Consider the following 19,799-nt stretch of genomic DNA (forward strand, 5'->3'; position numbering starts at 1 on the left):
ATTACTCAGCTATCAGAAAGAACGATTTCTCAACATTTGCTGCAACATGGGCGGCACTGGAGGAGATAATGCTAAAGTGAAATAAGTCAAGCAGAGAAAGACAATTATTATATGATTTCTCTCATCTATGGAACATAAGAACTAGGAAGATTGGTAGGGGAAGAAAGGGATAGAGAAAGGGGGGGTAATCAAAAGGGGAAAGAAGCGGGAGAGACTATGGACTCTGAGAAACAAACTAAGGGCTTCAGAGGGGAGGGGGGTGGGGGAATGGGATAGGCTGGTGATGGGTAGTAAGGAGGGCACGTATTACATGGTGCACTGGGTGTTATACGCAACTAATGAATCATCGAACTTTACATCAAAAACCAGGGATGTACTGTGCGGTGACTAACATAATATAATAAAAAATATTATAATAATAAAAAAAGACAAAACAAAACCAAAGACTATGGCAGTTCCTTAAAAAATTTAAAATAGAATTACCTTATGATCCAGTAATCACACCCCTGAGTATTTACCCCCAAAATATTAAAAAAAATATCATTTTTACAATATATTTAACTATATACTTATCTTAAAAGCCAGCAATCTGATGCCTAGGTACTTATAAAAGTAAAATGAAAACCTATTCACAGAAAACATATTCATTATATTTCTTAATGGAAGATTCATTTATAATCACTCAAAACTGGAAACAACCTAATATTCTCTTGGCTGGGAAATAAACAGTTACAGATACATACAATGGAATACTACTCAGCCACCAAATGTTACAAACTATTGATACATGAAACCCCATTTAAGCTTAAAAGTGGATTATATTTTGTTCACAAAAGAATCCAGTCTCAAATATCTTCAGACTCTATCATTCCATATTCATGACATTCTAAAAAACACAATGCTATAGGGATAAAGAATAGATAAGAAGTTATGATGGATTAAGGATGGGGGGATGTTAATTACAAAGAAGTAGAATAAGAATTCAGGGAAAAATTATGGAACTGCATTTTGGTTTGAAATTTTCAAAAATTCATACAACAAAATTGTGGATTTACCTATATGTAAATAACAAAATAACATTTAAACAGAAAAAAGACTGGAGAAATTAAAATTGAAATGCTAGGAAACTATAGGATTAACCCAGAAGGTAGAACAAAAATGGAACAGAAGATCAAGAAAAGGAGATGGAACTTACATAAACAATTAGAAAAATGATAATCATAAATCCAAATATGTCAATAAATTAAATATGAACAGATTAGACACTCCAATTAAAGTAAGAGATTTTCAACACCATTTGTGGAAAGACTATCTTTTCCCTATTGTATGTTTTTGGCATCCTTGTTGAAGATCAGAATCATACATGTGGATATATTTCTTGGCTCTGTATTTTGCTCGATTGGCCCATATGTCTCTTTATGCCAGTGCCATCCTGATCTAATTCTTCAGTTTTGTAATGTACGTTGTAATCTAGAAGTGTGATGAATCCAGCTTTATTCTTGTTAAGATTGGCTACTCAAGATTTTTTGTGATTTCATAAGAATTTTAGAATAATTTGTTCTATTTCTGTAAGAAATGCTATTGGGGTTTTGATAAGGATTGCACTGAATCTGTAGATTGTTTTTGTAGCATGGACATTTTAGCAATATTGAGACTTACCATCCAGAATATGGGATATATTTTCAATTGTTTCTGTCTTACTTAACTTCTTTCATCAATGTTTTCAGTATACAAATCTTTCACTTTCTTTTTTTCAAGTTTGTTCCTAGTATTTTATTATTTTTGATGCTATTGTAAGTTGAATTACTTTTCTAGTTTTCTTTTTTGTTAGAAAACTAGACATTCACATACAAAAGAATGGAAGTGGATCCCAATCTCACGCTATAGAAAAAATAAATCCAAAATGCATTAGACAATTAAACGTAACATATGAAACTGTAAAACTCTTAGAAGAAAACATAGGGGATAACCTTCTTTGGCATTGGTCTTAAAAATGATTTCAAGGATCTGACACAAAAGCACATGCAACAACAGCAAAATTAGACAAATGGAATGATATAAAGCTTAAAAGCTTCTACACAGCAAAGGATATGACCAACAGAGTGAAAAAGCAATCCACAGAATAAGACAAAGTGTAAAATATTTATAAACCATATATCCAATAAGAGGTTAATTTTTCAAAATATGTATATTATATATATATAAAATATACATATTTTGAAAAATATATAAAATATATATATATTATATATATAAAATATATAAAATATATAATAAATAAATATATATATATATATATTTCCTTATAAGGAACTGCTGCAACCGAAAAAGAAAAGAGAAGAAGAAGAAGAAGAAGAAGAAGAAGAAGAAGAAGAAGAAGAAGAAAAAGAAGAAAAAGAAGGAAGGAAGGAAGGAAGGAAGGAAGGAGGGAAGGAAGGAAGGAAGGAAAGAGAGAGAGAGAGAGGGAGGAAGGAAGACAGGCAAAGCAGACACATGAAAAGTTACTCAACATTACTCATCATCAGGGAAATACAAATCAAAACTACAATGAGTTATCACCTCACAAACTGCCAGAATTACTAAAATTAACAACATAAGAATCAACAGATGTTGGCCAGGATGTGGAGAAAGGGGAACCCTCCTACACTCTTGGTGGGTGTAGCCACTGTGGAAAACAGCATGGAGGTTCCTCCAAAATTTAAAACTAGAACTACCTTGTGATTCAGCAATTGCACTTAGGAGGTATTTACCCAAAGAGCGCAAAAATCGCTAATTCAAAGTTGTACGTTCACCCCAATGTTTATAGCAGCATTATTTACAATAGCCAAATTATGGAAAGAGGCCAATGTCCATCCACTGAAGAATGGATAAAGAAGTTGTGATACATACACACACACACACACACACACACACACACACACACAATGGAATATTACTCAGCCATAAAAAAGAATAAAATCTTTCCATTTGCAACCACGTGGATGGAGCTAGAGAGTATCATGCTAAGCAAAATAAGTCAGAGAAAGAAAAATACCATATGATTTCACTCATGTTTTGAATTTAAGAAACAAAACAAATGCACAAGGGGAAAAAGAGGGAGATAGAGAAACGAGAAACAGACTCTTAACTACAGGGAACACACTGATGGTGCCAGAGGGGAGGTGGGTGGGGACAATGGGGGAAACAGGTGATGGGGATTTAGGAGCACCCTTGTCCTGATGAGCACTGGGTATTGTATGTACGTACTGAATCACTAAATTGTATACCTGAAACCAATATTACACTGTATGCTAACTAACTAGAATTCAAAAAATCTTAAAAGAAGGGAAGAAAAAACCCTAATAATTGATTTTTACAAATAGGCTAAAAACTTAAATAAACATTTCTTCTCAGAAGGTATACAAAAGACCAATGAAAAGATACTCAACATCACTAAGCATCAGGGAAATTAAAATTAAATCCAGAATGAGTATCACCTCACACCTGTAGGATGTGTATTATGCAAACAGACAAATAAAAATGACAAGAGGTGTTGGCAAGGATGTGGAGAAAGTGTAACCTTGTACTCTGTTGATGGGAATGCAAGATGTAGCAATTATGTAAAAACAGTATGAAGTTTCCTCAAAAAATTTAAAATAGAATTATTATATAATCCAGCAATTCTACTTCTGGGCATTTATCCAAAATAGTTGAAATCCAGATCTCAAAGTGATTTTATGACTCTTCTATTCATTGAAGCATTATTCACAATAGCCAAGACATGGAAACAAGTTAAGTGTCCATCAACAGATAAATGTGTAAATAAAATGTGATATATATGTATATATCACATTTGATATATATCATTATACACTTATTTACATATACATACACACAATGGAATATTATTCAGTCTTATAAAAGAAGGAACTCCTTTCATATACAACAATATAGGTGAGTCCGGATGATATTCATGTTAATGGAACTAAACCAATACACCACCCGCGGAGCTGCGGCGATGATTTGGGAGAAAAAGGCACAGACAGGTTAGCTTGCGGAAGAGAGCGTGGGTGTAGGGGACGATCGCCAGGCGTGCCACTGCCAAGAGTGCGATTGCCCCAACAGCTGCAACCTCGTGTATTTATTGGCAATAAACAATCAAAGACAATCAAGGGAATGATCCGCATTACATCCTGGTGAATAGTAGTAAGCCACGGGGAAGGTCACGGGATTAGATGATGTAACATTCAGTAAGTGAGGCCTATCTTAAACATGTTTCTATGGACCCCGCAGGCTATTGTCGAGAGCAGTCAAGTTTCGGTTGGGGCAGCGTTCTACCCTTTAGCGGACCAGGAGTTCCTGGCCGGTCGTTATCTGAGGGCAGCTTTCCACCCTGAGCGAGCTGGGCGTTCCCAACTGCTGTGTAAGATGGGCATTCCTGGCTGCTGTGCTCTGACGTTTACGCTAAAGCCCGCAAGGTCACAAACATGTTTTCCTATTATACCCTTAGCATAAGGTCTAGCCAGGGGCTGCTGCAGAAGGGCAAATATTGCATGATTACACTTGTATGAAGTATCTATAATAGTGGTACTCATAGAAGCAAATAATAGAATGGTGGTTGCCAGGGGCTAGTGTGGGGAAAGAATGAGGAGTTGTTAATCAATATGTATAAAATTTTAGTTACGCAAAGTAAATTAGTTCTAGACATATGATATAAAACCTATAGTGTGCCTATAGGTAACAATGCTGCACGGGACACAACTTATCTGTTAAGAGGGTTAGATCTCATGTTAAGTGTTCTTACCAAAATAAAATAAAACAATAAAAGAAAAAAGTTTGCAATGGTCAAACTAGATATAAAGTAAGATCTAAGATGTTCTGTCTTCAAGAGGCATCCTTCAAATGTAAAGACTTAGATTAACAATAAAAAGACAGAAAATACATCACATGCCAATTATAAACATAAAAGAAACCTAGAACAGCTTATTAATATCAGAAAAAAATAGAATTTAAGACAAAATGCATGAGCAAAGACACAAAAAGCCATTTTGCAACGACAAAATGACTGATTGATCAGGAAAATAATTTAGGACAACAGTTCTAAATTTGTATGCATCTAATAGTAGAGCTTCAAAGTGCATGCAGCAGAATTGACAGAATTAAAGAGAGAAATACAGAAACTCACAATCTTAACTGGAGATTTTAATACTCTTTTCTTTAGAGAAATGGTTGATCCCATTGTCAACGGGATCACTGCAAAATTCCTCCTGAGGAATTTCTAGGTTGAAGAAAACATGCTGAGAAAGTCATAGATCAATTAAGTTTATAAATTGTATCAAAACTCATCAAATTGTGCATTTAAGATGTGTGAAAATTTTTAAACAATATATAAATACATTTAAAAAATAGGACTATAAAAACATTGAACTTTAGATGGTTGGCTTTCTTTTTACAGTGGTTTGAATCAGCAATTCCCAATTTGTTTTCTCTGTATGTACCCTTGAGCAAATGCATAAATAGATTGAAAATAAATAAAGGAAACCAGATTTCTCACTTTGGAGGATGGAATTACATTAAAGGTGGGGGAGGTCTGAGGGATCAATAGAGAGGGTAGGACTTGCTGTCTGACCAAGATGAAGGTCATTGTACTCTGAAGGAAGCTCTAGGCTTTGAATCTAATCAGAAATCCATTAGCTACCTTTCTCCTTGAGTCATTCTCTACGTGAACAGTAGATCTCCAGAGACAGTCCCCTACAGATATTTAAAAAAAGGGGAATTCTCTTTAAAAAGTTCATTCAACAGGGAAGAAAAAAGGCATTAAGATGTTAATCTCCTGCCTCTGATGATTATATGGTGGTCATGTCCCTTGATCACATTAGATGATGCTGCAACATTTCTTTGTCCAAAATTATTCCAAAATAAAATTAAAAACAAAAAAAAACCTAAAAACCTCTGATTCTCTAGAGCCAGAGATAAGATTGTTTTTGTTTTTGTTTGTTTTTGTTTTGTATCTTCTCTGTGTCTGACCCCGTTATTCTCAGGGAATATCCACGCGCTCTCCTGGGGTGCAAAAACCTCTATCATGTCAGCATTTGTTATCTCTTGTATGGCTCAAACGCTCTCTTTGAAAATGGAATGAAGGTCTTTATTGATCAGTTTGGGTTCATAACTTTAAAAAAAAAATTCACTTACCTTGAAAGCTCCATATGGAAGGTGCTGGTAGCGTCTGTTAACATTGCCGCCAAGTTTGTGGCTGCTATGATCCTGATGATTTGTTTTCACCATGACTATGATGGAGTAAATGAAATAAAAAGTAAATGAAAACACTTCAAACATAATGAGCACTGAGAGTGTGTGCTTCCAGAGGGCAGGGAGTAAGCCTCACTCAAGCATTGTTTGCGCTGTGCCTTGCAAAGATGATCACATACTTTTTTTAATTAAAATTAATTAAATTGTGCTAATATAACTCAAATCATGCCTCCAGCTATATCCAATCTAATGAGTTCCTTTAAACTAAAACTAATTCAGTCCCTTGGATGCTGCCATCATTTTTTTTTTGTAAATTTGCTTTTCTGTGTATAAAAGTATCACATTAATTACAGAAAATTTAGAAAAAATATGATGAAAATAAAATTCACCAATAACACTACCACCTAAAGCTTACCAAATTTAACATTTTGTTCTGTTTCTTATGCTTTTTCTATGACTTTGTATTTTATGAAACATAAGGAGTTCTTTAGACTGAACAACAGGATTTACCTTTAATCATTGTTATGATGCAGTATATTGCTTCACATATTAGATAACTATGGCCAAATTCCAGCCTCATCGTGAGCTCTGCCACTTTACAGGTGAAGAAATTGAGAGTAGGAGAGAGAACTGACCTGTCATGCTATACCATCATAGAAAGTAAAATCAGGATACATTCATCCTGGGCAATGGTTCCAGCATCATTTGTACAAAATGCATTTTTACCTGAAACTTTTAATGTGTTCATTTATAAGTATCATGAACTAGTAGATGTTACTGTTTTCTTTTCCACGATAGTTTATTTGTTCAGGTGTTGCAAAGCCCTGCTGAGATTATATTCCTTCTGCAAGACAAGATAAATCTTGCACATTTCACTCAAAAACATTGCATGAAACATTAGGAAGAATGTAACTTAGACAAAATATCCACTTGTTTAATCCACTGTAATTGTGGATAATCATTCAGTAAAGTAGTAGCAATGCAAAAACAAATCAATTAGTGTAATATCTAAGACCATAAGATTAAGAGACACACAATTTCAAAAGGCATATTGTATTAAATAAACTACGTGTGTGAATAAACAATGAATTTGACTAAGGGAGGATATTCAGAAGGTTAAAAAATTCAGCATTTAAGATTTAATTACAAAGCCAGTGAATATATTACCTTAGAAAAAGAGCCCGGTTTTAAAAAAATATAGGAAAGCATTCACAGCACAGAAGGGCTCACACACATACTTCACTATGAAATAAAAAAATATATATATTAAGAATCGATATACATTTTAATTCCCTGGCCTCCTTCCTGCCTGTATGTCTACTACAGTTGGGAAAAATAAAGGAATAATGCAATAATGAGAATACTATAAACTCATGATTGTAATTTCAGGTATGAACTCAGTGTTACCTGGTAAATTTACAAAATGTTGTAGTAATTGAGTTCTCCTAATATCTTCAATGACTGTTATAATTTAGCATGACTGCCTTGCACCCCTTTCTTCAGAAGAGAATTTTCTCTATACTTCATAGAAAAGCAGAAAATATGTTAGGCTCTCCCTCATCTTCTGGCCCCTCTGTCTATAGAACTAATATGGCTAACCTTCACTCCATCTGGAAAGCATTTTAATACCCTGGAAGAGAAGACCCTCTTTCTGTCAAGGACCAGTGTCACCCACCCGCACTTCCATGTGTGGTATCCTTCCCATATCCTCTTTCTTTTTCTTTTCTTCCCTCTTTTTTTTTAACTGTTTTTTAATTTTTTTATTAATTTTATTATTTTAGTTCTGGTGTAGTTAACACACAGTGTTATTTCATTTCATGCGTACAATATAGTGATTCAACAGGTCTATACATTACTCAGTGCTCATCATGGTAAGTGTACTCTTAATTCCCGTCACCTAGTTCACTCACCCCACCCACCCACCTTCTCTTTCTTGGGTCCGTGCTCCAGGGGATGCTTCATCCTTCTAGATACTTTCAGCTTCTTCTCCGGTGGCTTGTTTTCATCAGGAGCTGAACATGATCAATAATTCTCTATCTTTAAATCAAAGGAAACACTAAAATGACAAATCCTTTATTTCAAACCCTCCTTCACCATAAAAATATACATCTTTACCCACTAAATCTTTAAAAGTTTTCTATGCAACAGTTTGCATGTTCTTATGCTTTTTCTTCATTTTGAATTTTGAGATGTTTTACTTATATAGAAAATTCCAAATGCCCTACACTGAGATTTCATAATTGTTATTTTGTAAGTAGTTGGTTCTGATTGCTATTTTTAGAAATGAAATACAAGTGTATCACATGAAATGCCAGAGCTCCCATTCCAATTTACTATTTTCTCATTCCTCTCTGAAGTTAACTACTGTTTTGAAATTTTAGTCTAGTCCTACATGTTTATATTTTTACTGCATTTGTTTAGATCCATACATAGTAAATAGTATTTGCTGCAAAATGTTTTTTTAAGCTTTTGTGATTCATCCACACCATTCTATGTAGAATTTTGTAGTTTATTTCAGACACTGTATATTATCTCATTGAATAAAGCTATCATATTTTGGTTATTTCCTTAGATAGAAAGTAAAGCTGCTTCTGTTTTCCATATTCCAAACCATACTGTGCTTAAAATCTGCCTTCCTGTCTCTTTAAGTACATGTATGATCAGTTCCAGGAAATACCCATGGTATGAATTACTTGCTCATTGGACATGCTCATTCTCAACTTAAGTAGATCTCAAATCACCCTGTAAATTGGTTTTATCAATTTATATTAACACCAACACCATGAGGATTCACTTTCCTCTATCAGACCAACAGCATATGTTACGGTCAGTCTTTTGAAATGTCTGCCAGCCCAATGTGTGTGAAATGCATTTGCATTTACTTGATTATTATTATGATTGACATGTTTTCATATACTGGAAATTTGGGTTTCCTCTTCTGTGAATTACTTCTTCACCTACTTTGCCACTTATTAAGTTGCATGCTTTTGTCTAAATATAGGATTGATTTACATATTCTGAAATGGAATTTTTTGATGAATATATGACATAAATTATACCTTCTTGTAAGCTGTTCCCTTGCCTTAAAATTTATCTTTTTTATATAAACACTTTATATTTTTATGTAATCATATTTACTGATATTTTCGTTATAATTCTCTGAAAGTTTTTTGTTAGTTTTGCTTTTCATATTTAAATGACTAATTTACCTAAAATTATTTTATAGAAGATACGAATAAAAGTTGATTTAGGGGGAGTCATGTAGATGCTCGACTGACAACCGTTGTTAAATTGTCCTTAAATGCACAACTGGTATGTGATGCTATCTCACTCAAGCCAAGTGTCCCCTAGGTGTGAGACTGTTTCTGGACTCTCTAGCTGGTTCCACTAATTTTTAGACCACCTAAATGCACACTGTTTTAATTATAATAGTTTTTGATACTGAAAATGCAGATCCCACCATTTTATTTAGTTTTTATTCAAATTAGCTATTCCTTCCCCTTTATTATATTGCTATTATATTTTCAAATTAGTTACTGCTGGGGTGTGTTCATCTTGAATTTAGCAAGTTTATATCCAACAAATTTTCTGACTTCTAATTTTGTCTACATTCCCTTCACAATTATGTGTAAAGAGATAAATACATTTATAATTAATGCATTAATACTATCCCGCAAGTTTTGATATGGATTTTCTTGCTGTGCAATTATAAATATTTCAAAATTTCATCCGTTTACCCAACTCATTATTTAAGACTGCCTTTTCAGCTTTCAATCACAAGGGTTTCGTTAGCCAGTTTTTTTGAGGCACAGTGTACAGAGAATAAAATACACCCTTTTTAGGTTTAATGCATTAGTATTGCCCAAGGTATACAGTCATGAGACCGTCACCACAAACAAGATATAGAAGAGGTTTTTTTTTTAAAGATTTTATTTATTTATTCGACAGAGATAGAGACAGCCAGCGAGAGAGGGAACACAAGCAGGGGGAGTGGGAGAGGAAGAAGCAGGCTCATAGCGGAGGAGCCTGATGTGGGGCTCGATCCCATAACGCCGGGATCACGCCCTGAGCCAAAGGCAGACGCTTAACCGCTGTGCCACCCAGGCGCCCCTAGAAGAGTTTTATCATCCAAAAATATTCCTTCACACCTCTTTGTAGTCAATCTCCTAAGCCCACTCCCATTTTGGGTTACCTTTAGTTTATATTTTTTCTTAATGGTACTTTTGTTGTGAGTTTTAATATAACTGAATTTAGATTGCAAAGTATAGTTCTGTATTTTAAATGGTTTCTAAAATTGATAAACAATTATTTGTGATTTAATATTCATTGCATGAGTGATGAAGGGACCATGAGTAGCAACAGGTTTGTCTGAGAAAATATTCCATGACCCCCTGCTTTATATAGCCAGCTCCATACCAAGTTGTGTTTTTTCAAGTAAATTATTTGCCATTAAATGTATATCATTTATCTTTTACTAAGAAATGTTGCCGTCTTTTTTTTCCTGTTGTTTTCTTTTGAGAGTTACTGATAAGAGTTTATTGAAAAGATCCTAGACCCCAATACCCAGTATAATTTGAAGAAGAAATTTCATGAATTTCCAGCTCATGCTTGGAGGCTCTACTCTGCTCTTGATCTCCTCCATATTACATCTGACTTCCCATCCCAACCACCTACCTGTGGGCTTCAAGCTCCAGCATCAGATATGAAGACTGTGGCCTTAGACATACTGGTTGACCTGCTCCCACAAGTGCACAAGCCCAAAACCTGCAATCTCTCTCTCCCTGTCTCCCTCCCTCTCTCTCTCTCTCTTTCTCTCTCAGTTCTTTCTATCTATCTCCCTCTCTTTCCATAACCACAGAAGCAGAATATATATATGGTGGTAATTCTGAACCCTGAAAGATACACAATTTGGAGTTGAAAACTGGTTATGGTTAACTAGTCTTCAGTGACTTTTAGTTTTAAAAATAATTTTTCATAATTTAATACAGAAACATATGTGTTATTATAGTGTATTGGTCAGGTTCTCCAGAAAACAGAACCAACAGTTGTGTGTGTTTGCAGAGACAGAGAGAGAGAGAGAGAGAGAGAGAGAGAGAGAGATTGAAGGAATTTTTTTTTAAGAATTGGCCCACATTATTATAAACATTCAAGTCCAAAATATGGTGGGAAAGGCCGCAGGCTAGAGACTCAGGGAACAGTTGCAGTTTGAATCTAAAGGTTCTCTGCTACAAAATTCCATTCTGCTCAACGGAGGTCAGTCTTGGTTGTGATAAGGCCTTCAACTGACTGGATGCAATCCACCCACATTATGGAGATCAAGCTGCTTTACTCAAATTCTACAGATTTAAATGTTAATCTAATCCAAAAATACCTTCACAGAAACATCCAGAAAAATGTTTGAACATGTGGGCACTGTGGCCCAGTCAACTTGAAACATAAAGTAAACCATCTGATATATCTTCTTCCATCTTTGATTTTGAATATTCGATGTTGTTTATTAGTTATGTCTCTTTTAGACACTGTTTAGCTGCATACAAGTTTTAATGCAATCTGGCTCTTAATTGGTGAGATTGTCGTAGTTATATTTATCCATATATTTGTAATATTTTTTACATAATAGTTAATATTTCTTATTTGCTTTCATATTTCTGGGCTTCTTTTCAATTTCTCTTGTTTAAAGTTGGATTGATCAAATTTTTATATTTTCTTTTTATTTCTCTCTGCTTACTTGGAAGGCATAGAAAACATTTTAATTATTTATTCTTTATCCTTAGAATTTTAACATGTTTAGTTAAATTTTCTAACAAAGTTTCTAAGTTTCTAACAAAGCCTAAAATTATTTTTGTAGCACTTCACTCTTCCTGAGTAAAACAAGGTTCTTAGCGAGATTTAAGTTCTTATGGACACATTCTCTACAATTATTTTTTGGGTTATTGCTATTTAGAGAGATAGCTTTGCCTTGTAAACACAAAACACTAGTCAAGTCTTTAACATTCGATAGTTAAATCAATTTACATATATGTTTCATTTACTATTTGCTTGCGCTAATCTTTAATAGTTTAGGCTTTGTCCTTGGGAACCTTTTCTTCCTTGCTTAAGTAGAGGATGCATCATTTCTTTTGCCTTCCTTAAATACTGATCCCAGAGCTGTTTTGTGATGCCAATTAGATTACTTCTGTATCACCTTGCAATTCATTAACATGCCTGTTTCCAAACTGCAAACGGTTTATTTTGACTATCAACTTTTTAAAACATTTCAGCTGCTATAATTTGTGAAGATTAAAAAATAGGCTAATACCTATCTTTTTTTTTCGGTTTATTTTGTAACTCCATATTTTTTTTTTTAGATGATTTTTCTTCCTTTAACTCTTTGAGAATCCTAAAAATACTTAATTTAAAGTTGTGTCAGTTTTTCCTCTATTTTTTTTTCATTTGACCCAGAATAAATTCGCATTGTTATTGTGGATATGGTTGGGTTTCTTTTTTAGTGTTCATATGCTTTGTATGTTTTCAAAGTTTTGCTTGGAAATCCAACTTACTAAACATTATTATTTGCTTTAGTTTTTGTTCTTGTATTATTTGGTTTTCAAATTCCTTTTCTGTGTTTTTTCCTTCTATTTTGGTTGCTTTATAAGATTGCTTTATAAGCAATCTCCCCTCAGTCCTGGGAACCAATATTTTCATAGCTATCTTAGAACTTTTGCTAAATGGTTACATGTGGATAATTCAGATCTGATAACAGGCCAGTGGTTCGTGTTCCATTTATGAGAGATTATCCGTGTCATTCTGCTACCCTAGAGGGTAACTGCATAAAATCTGTAACTTTTTCTTTGTTTTGTACATGTGAGGTAACCTACAGCAGCCTCTGATTTGGAAAAGAGGCTCTTGATTTCTGCCTCTTGACAGGAACGTCATTTCTCTTATGCCAGAGAGAGGAACTCTCATCTCTCTTGTCCTCCTAGGAGTATAGAGGACACTTATTCTTGGCATACTCTTATTTTTACTTTCTTGATAGTATACTTTCTGGATTTCCTTCCCATCCTTTGGACTCTCATTTTTTTAATTTATTTTGTAGGCACTTCTTCTTCCAATTGTAGGGCCTCTTTTTCTTAAATAACACCTGTATCTTAGCATTTCATTAATTTATCTCCAGCCTAGACCCACTCTTAGCCCTAAAAATCTATATTCAGGTTATTCACTGCTTCGATATAATTAACTTGACTAGACCAAAGGCCTAGAATGATGCTAGAATTTTTGTCTTCACTTAATTTGCCCAAATGTTAATTCCAGTATATTTCCGTACTGGAGAGACTTAACCATTGATGTGTTTTTAGTATGGTGCCTTGTGCTATGACGGTCTATATTTTTATTTCATCATTGCATTCCAAAATACAGCACGTTGACAAACATAAAGATTGGATCCTGGCTTAGAGAGAGCAAGATATAATTAAATTATTAGTGGCCATACTATAAACTCAGTAAATTGTTTCCTGTGTCACTGTTTACCAGGTGGCTCACCCTGTGTAAAAAGTCCTGTACTAAATCAGGTGTCTCTGAATCCCATGGTTACTTTCCATCAAATGCATGGAAACATAGGATAACTGTCCCTCATTTCTTACCACACCCTAAATCCCGGAACTGATTTAGGAAGACCCCAATGATCCAGCAACAGTTAGTCCATTTGGTTAAACCACATTAAAGGTACAAAATACCTCTGTTCTGAGAAGAAGCACAGTTACCAGAGCTGGTGTGCTATAAGATAGAACAGCGTGCTTATCTGTTCCCACCTTAGCCCTTCGTCTAAAGATATGTTTTTCACATGCAATCATGATTCTTATAAAGATGATGGCAAAGGGTGGGATAAACCAACAATGATTCTTAATTCCCCCATAGCTTGGCTGTTTTTCTAGAGAGAGAGAGCCAGACTGTAGGCATTATGTGGAAAAGCAGAATTCCGGACATCAGTTTCTTGATTTCCAACCTGGGGCTAGAGTTCACTTTAGTTGTTGCTTTTAGTCTTTCTCCACATACACCTTCAATGACTCATGAGAGAACCAGGAACTTACTCATTCTAGGTCCATTCTGCACTGGTTAATACTCTGGAAAGGGTGTCCTTTTTGATCAAATTATCAACAATTTGACAAACCAGGTGAGTGAAGGAAATGCCATTCTTATTAGTTAAATCTCTTTTAATTAATGAAGATTTGCTATTGAGAAAAGCAACAAGGCATTTTAATTGTAAACATTTTCATTATTTTACCAGTGGCACAATGCATCCATGCTACTATTATTAATATACAAAGTATTGATCTAAGAGTTTGTGATATTTTGCTTTCTATTTTCAATCTCTCTCCAATGTGCAATCCAAAAGCTTAAAAGTATAACTATCATTTGAAGTTTAGATTGGCGTGTGGGAGTTTTTAGAATCCAGTCAAAACATTTTCACCTCCCAGTATAGATAAAGATACCCTCTTGTATTTTCCATATAATACATGATATCCTCCAAAAAAACATTTTTCACAATAGGATTCATCATCCACAGTCATTTTTCTCTATCATATGCATTAACTATTCTGCAAAGGTTGAAGACATACTTTAGGTATGTATGGTATATATCTATGCCATGCATATTATACTTACTAAGAATCTAGGTTCCAAAAAAAAAAAAGAAGAATCTCTGTTCTTTTTATCTTACTAATTTTCTTCTCTTATCTCATTTTTATATAAAAGCCATATTATAACTAATGTAATGCTATATGTCTATTTTTTTTCTCCATTTCCTCAATTTCTATTCAGTGTAAAGTTATTTAAATGACACTTTCATCTCCATTGAGGTGAACATTATTCTTTTCGAGAATAATGTTTCAAGCTAATAATCCCAATGTTTCCAATTTTAATGACCATTCTTAGGGTTCTTATCTTACTTGATCTGACAACTTTTGACAGAGTTGACAGCTCTCTTTATCTTAAAATTCTTTCTTTGCTTGACTCCCAAGTCCTTTCCTTATCATCTCTTTACATAACTGACCAATCCATCCCTGTCTTTCTACTTTGTTAAATTCCCCTACTCTTTTTCCCCCTAAATATTGCCTTATGCTTATTCATTGTTCTTCTCTTCCTCACAGTCATTCCTTAGATCTCATATCATCCTATGGCTTTTAATCCCATTTCTCTGCTAATGATCCTCAAACTTATATCCGCAGCATTGATCTTTCAGCTGATCTAGACTTGAACCTTTAACTGCTTAATCCTGATTCCTATTTAAGTGTTTAATAGGCTGGCTAAATTCTGTATTTCTAAGACAATACTTCTAATTCTCCTTCTTATCCAAATAAATAAACAAACAGAAAATCTACTTCTCTCCTACGCCAGTTTTAAATTCGCAGAATGTAGAACTTGGTTTACTTAATTGCTCCAGAGAAAATTCTAGAAGATATTTTTTCCCCTCTTTTTACTTTCATATCCAACATCCAACTTAACAAAAGACTTTTTCAGCTCTGGCTTTGATCGGTAATTTAAGATTTACTTCCCTATTCAAAGTCACTGACAAATTTCACCTTACAAACAAAAGATTCCCAGAAGTTCTCCTTGCTCCCACTTTTGCCCTCTACACACTATTTCTATGTAAGAACTAAACTTATCATTTGAAAATATAAATCAGATCATGAAAATGTACTGTTCAAAATATTCTAGTGGTTTCCCATCTTACTGAATAAAATTACAATCTTTACCATGATATCCTGATGACATGTGTTGATGCTCAGATTACAAAATAATTTGAATAAGTCACACCAGCTATATTGCTCCAACTTTGAAGGCTTTGCACTTTCTGCTACCTCGATTCCTCCCCAGGTCTTTGTGTAACTCACTCTTTACTTCACCAAGGGCTCAATTTTAATGTCACTTCTTCAGAAAGAATGTTCCTATAAAATACATTCCTCTTTGTTAACAAACAATTTCTAGCACCTAGTTAGAACTCAATAATTATTTATTTGATGAGTGAATTACGGTGCAAATCATATATAATATCATGTAAATCTGGAGTCGGTATAGTTATTTATGTAGAGTACAAGCCTGTCCAAAGTATATGCAGGTATCTCACCATTTTTTTTTCCTGTGGGTAGGGCCCTTGTCTAAATAAACACTTTTGCTAGAAACATAAAAGATTTTTTTAAGTTCACGGGCTCAAGAAAAATATAGTGATTATCAGTGAAGGATGATGTGTAGAGAAAAGGGAATTTCTTTCATATTTGTTTAATGTCCAATCAAATACAGATGAAGTCTTCATAGCGCCCAAGCACCATCTTCTCCTAGGTCTAGGAAATACTTCCCCCCCTTTTTTTTCCAAATGCATAATTTCTTCATAATTTCATGCTTCCCACTGAAGGAATAGATGGCAGTTCTATGACTCATACCAGGGTTTGTGGCACCCTGTTTGTATTGAAACAGTGTAGATCTTCTTTGCTGTTTTCCCTAATGCGGTTTATTTAGTGCTGTTACACTACTACTCACAATGCTTCATCTATTGTGTCTACTGTGAAACAGTGACTTTCCCTAAAGTTGTCACTTGCTCTTCATTATCGACAAACCCAAGTGTACACCATGCCCCAAATATGCAGAAAAATGTGAATGATAATTTGTTTTCTAGTCATGTTAATTAAATTTCATAGTGTAAACTTACAAAAGTGCATGTTTCAACCATGTCTTTTCTGGAACACTTTAGGCTGCAGAAGGGTTCTCTTTCAATGTTTGAGGATGCAGGACTCTAGTACACTTCCAGAGTGGTTAGAATGGTCAGGACCACGGACAGAACAAGCAGCCCCAAATCCTTCCTTCATCAGCCAGCTGTGGCTTAGGAACACTCTGGGAGAGCCCCATGTCACCACTGCTATGAATCCAAAGGGCCAGAGGGCTTTGCAGAGCAAAGGACCCTAGGTTGGCTTGACCTTGGCCGAGGCTGCAGAGGGGGAGGGTGACCTCTACACTGCACCACAGAAGAGTACACACAAAAGGTGGGCAGGAACCTGTGGACCAACCTCCAAAGCAACTGAATCTTACCCCAAATCAGTGTGTCAGCACCATTCTGGTAGGGTGCCATACTTTGGGTGTCAACCCCCCATCTTTTGAGCACCTGAATGTTCCCAAGAGCAAGGGGAATATGCAGGATGAAGAGTCAAAGAGGAGAAATAAGAGCTGGGCCATGTGCTTCCTTAGTTGCTCAGAGCACACTCTCCAGGCCACTCTGGAGGCCAAAAGGCTTCAAGCACCTGAAGGGGACTTGGAATCCAGAGAGCCTCTCCAAAACCCAGGATTCCCAGAGGCTCCAGGTCCAGGTTTCCCTGCATGGGTCTAGGGACTCAACTGCAGGACAAAGCTATTTCTATTTAACCACTACCAGAAGAAAGATTAGATTATTTTAACACTAAATTCTCATTTAAAATATTCTCAAATATGGTAAACAAAAATCCTTAGAATATAGATTAAAATATTGTAAATGGATGAAAATTGATAGTTGGTAAATTTGGATATTGTTCTTGTCCAAAGTGAAATGAATTTCAACTCTCAAATAACAGGATATTCATTTTATTGTTTAACCTGAAAACGAACTACATGCAATTGCTGTGAAGAAAATGTAGAATTGTTTAGAGTGGGTATCAGAATGAGTGCTCTATCTGCCGTAACTATGTCAAGGGAGATCATTTTTCTGGTTGTGCATGTGCTATTATGCTTATTTACAAATTGAGTCTTATTACTGATCAAACAAAGCAGAATAAAGATTTCCCCAGTGATATTAAGCAAGCTATATGTCTCATCTGTATGGTGTAGGCAAACACTAATTCAATGGTTAATTTCCCAATTTTAAATGGGCAAAAAGTAAATTGGAGAGGGAAGTAAAGCAAGCAATAAAAATAATTGAAAGACTAGGAGATGTGAGTAGGATTTGATTTAGTTGACTGAAAAAAAGTGCCCACGGGGTGAAAGAGATGTCTCTATTACTCTTCTCAAATAAATGACAGGAAATGCTCATTATAGAGCGTGTGTACACAGAAATGACTTCTTTGGCAAGAGCATTTCTGCACTGCACCTACATTTGTGACATGCACTGCAGTTCTGTGTTGACCCAGCAGTGTAAATTGGAGAAGCAGAGCACACACACACATACACACACACACACCACTAACCTCAGGATACAAATATTGAAGCATGGTTTACATCAACCTGGTAGAACACTGGGATAAATTGACTCATGATTGATTCATAATGTTTTGAAATCCTTTTCCTATGAGAATACAATCTCCATATGTCATCCTTTCAAAAAGGAATTCGGGAATTGGTGGGAGGGCTCAGCTCAGTTCCCTCATTTTAGGTTCAATAGTGTAATAGCATTTTGTCCCAAAACAATTTTGTGAGCTGTATTTCCTGTGGCTACTATAACAAATTACCATAAACTTAGTGGCTTAAAATAAATGTATTCTCACATAGTCCTAGAGGCCAATACTCCAACATCTCTATCACTGGACTATAATGACGGCATCATCAGGATCTCACTCTCTCTGGAAACCCTTGCCACTACCAGTTTCTGATGGTTGCTGCATTCCTTGGCAATTGGCTGCATTACTCCAAGCTTCAAGCCAGTATCTTCAAATTTCTCCTCATCCCATCCTCATACCTCTTCTCTGTTCCCGTGTATAAAATCTCCCTTGGTCGTCCCCTTAGAAGACTCTGTTTGATTGCATTTAGGACCCACCCAGATAATCTAAAATAATCTCTCCATCTCAAAATCCCCAAATTAATCACATTTGCAAATACCCCTCCTTTTTTGCCTTATAAAATAACAACAGATTTCAAAGGTTGAAGTTGAAATATCTGGGGTTTGGGAAGGGGGAGGGGAGGGGAATTCTCAGCCTACCACATGAGACCAGGACTTTTTGCATCATAAAGAAGGTTCAAGATAAACAACTCATCATTCAATACATATGTCAAGATTCATACTGTCAGGTCTCAAGGATCAGAATTTCTGTCCTTGAGCACTGACTGCCCATTAATGGAATTCTCAGGAGTTGATTGCTAGAACCCCTGATGACTGTTTGCCTTAGGCTTGGATAGTCATGGAAACTTGAAAAAGTACTTCAAGAATCATTGCTGTTACTGCAGTCTAATCTCATCGGCTTCTCCCTTCCCTGCCACCCATCCTTGGGTTTAGCTTACAGTTTGAGAGCTACACTTGCATGGTATGGGCCCATCTTTAGCATTATGAATCTTCGAATTTACCCCAAATTCAGATGTCACATTTTTTTATTTTAATGTTTTTTTATTAGATTATGTTAGTCACCATACAGTACATCCCTGGTTTCTGATATAAAGTTCGATGATTCATTAGTTGCATATAACACCCAGTGCACCATGCATACGTGCCCTCCTTACTACCCATCATCAGTCTATCCCATTCCCCCACCCCCTCCCCTCTGAAGCCCTCAGTTTGTTTCTCATAGTCCATAGTCTCTCATGCTTCATTCCTCCTTCTGATTACCCCCCCTTTCTTTATCCCTTTCTTCCCCTACCAATCTTCC

Source organism: Ailuropoda melanoleuca, chromosome 1, assembly GCF_002007445.2.
Source record: "Ailuropoda melanoleuca isolate Jingjing chromosome 1, ASM200744v2, whole genome shotgun sequence".
Classification (NCBI taxonomy): domain Eukaryota; kingdom Metazoa; phylum Chordata; class Mammalia; order Carnivora; family Ursidae; genus Ailuropoda; species Ailuropoda melanoleuca.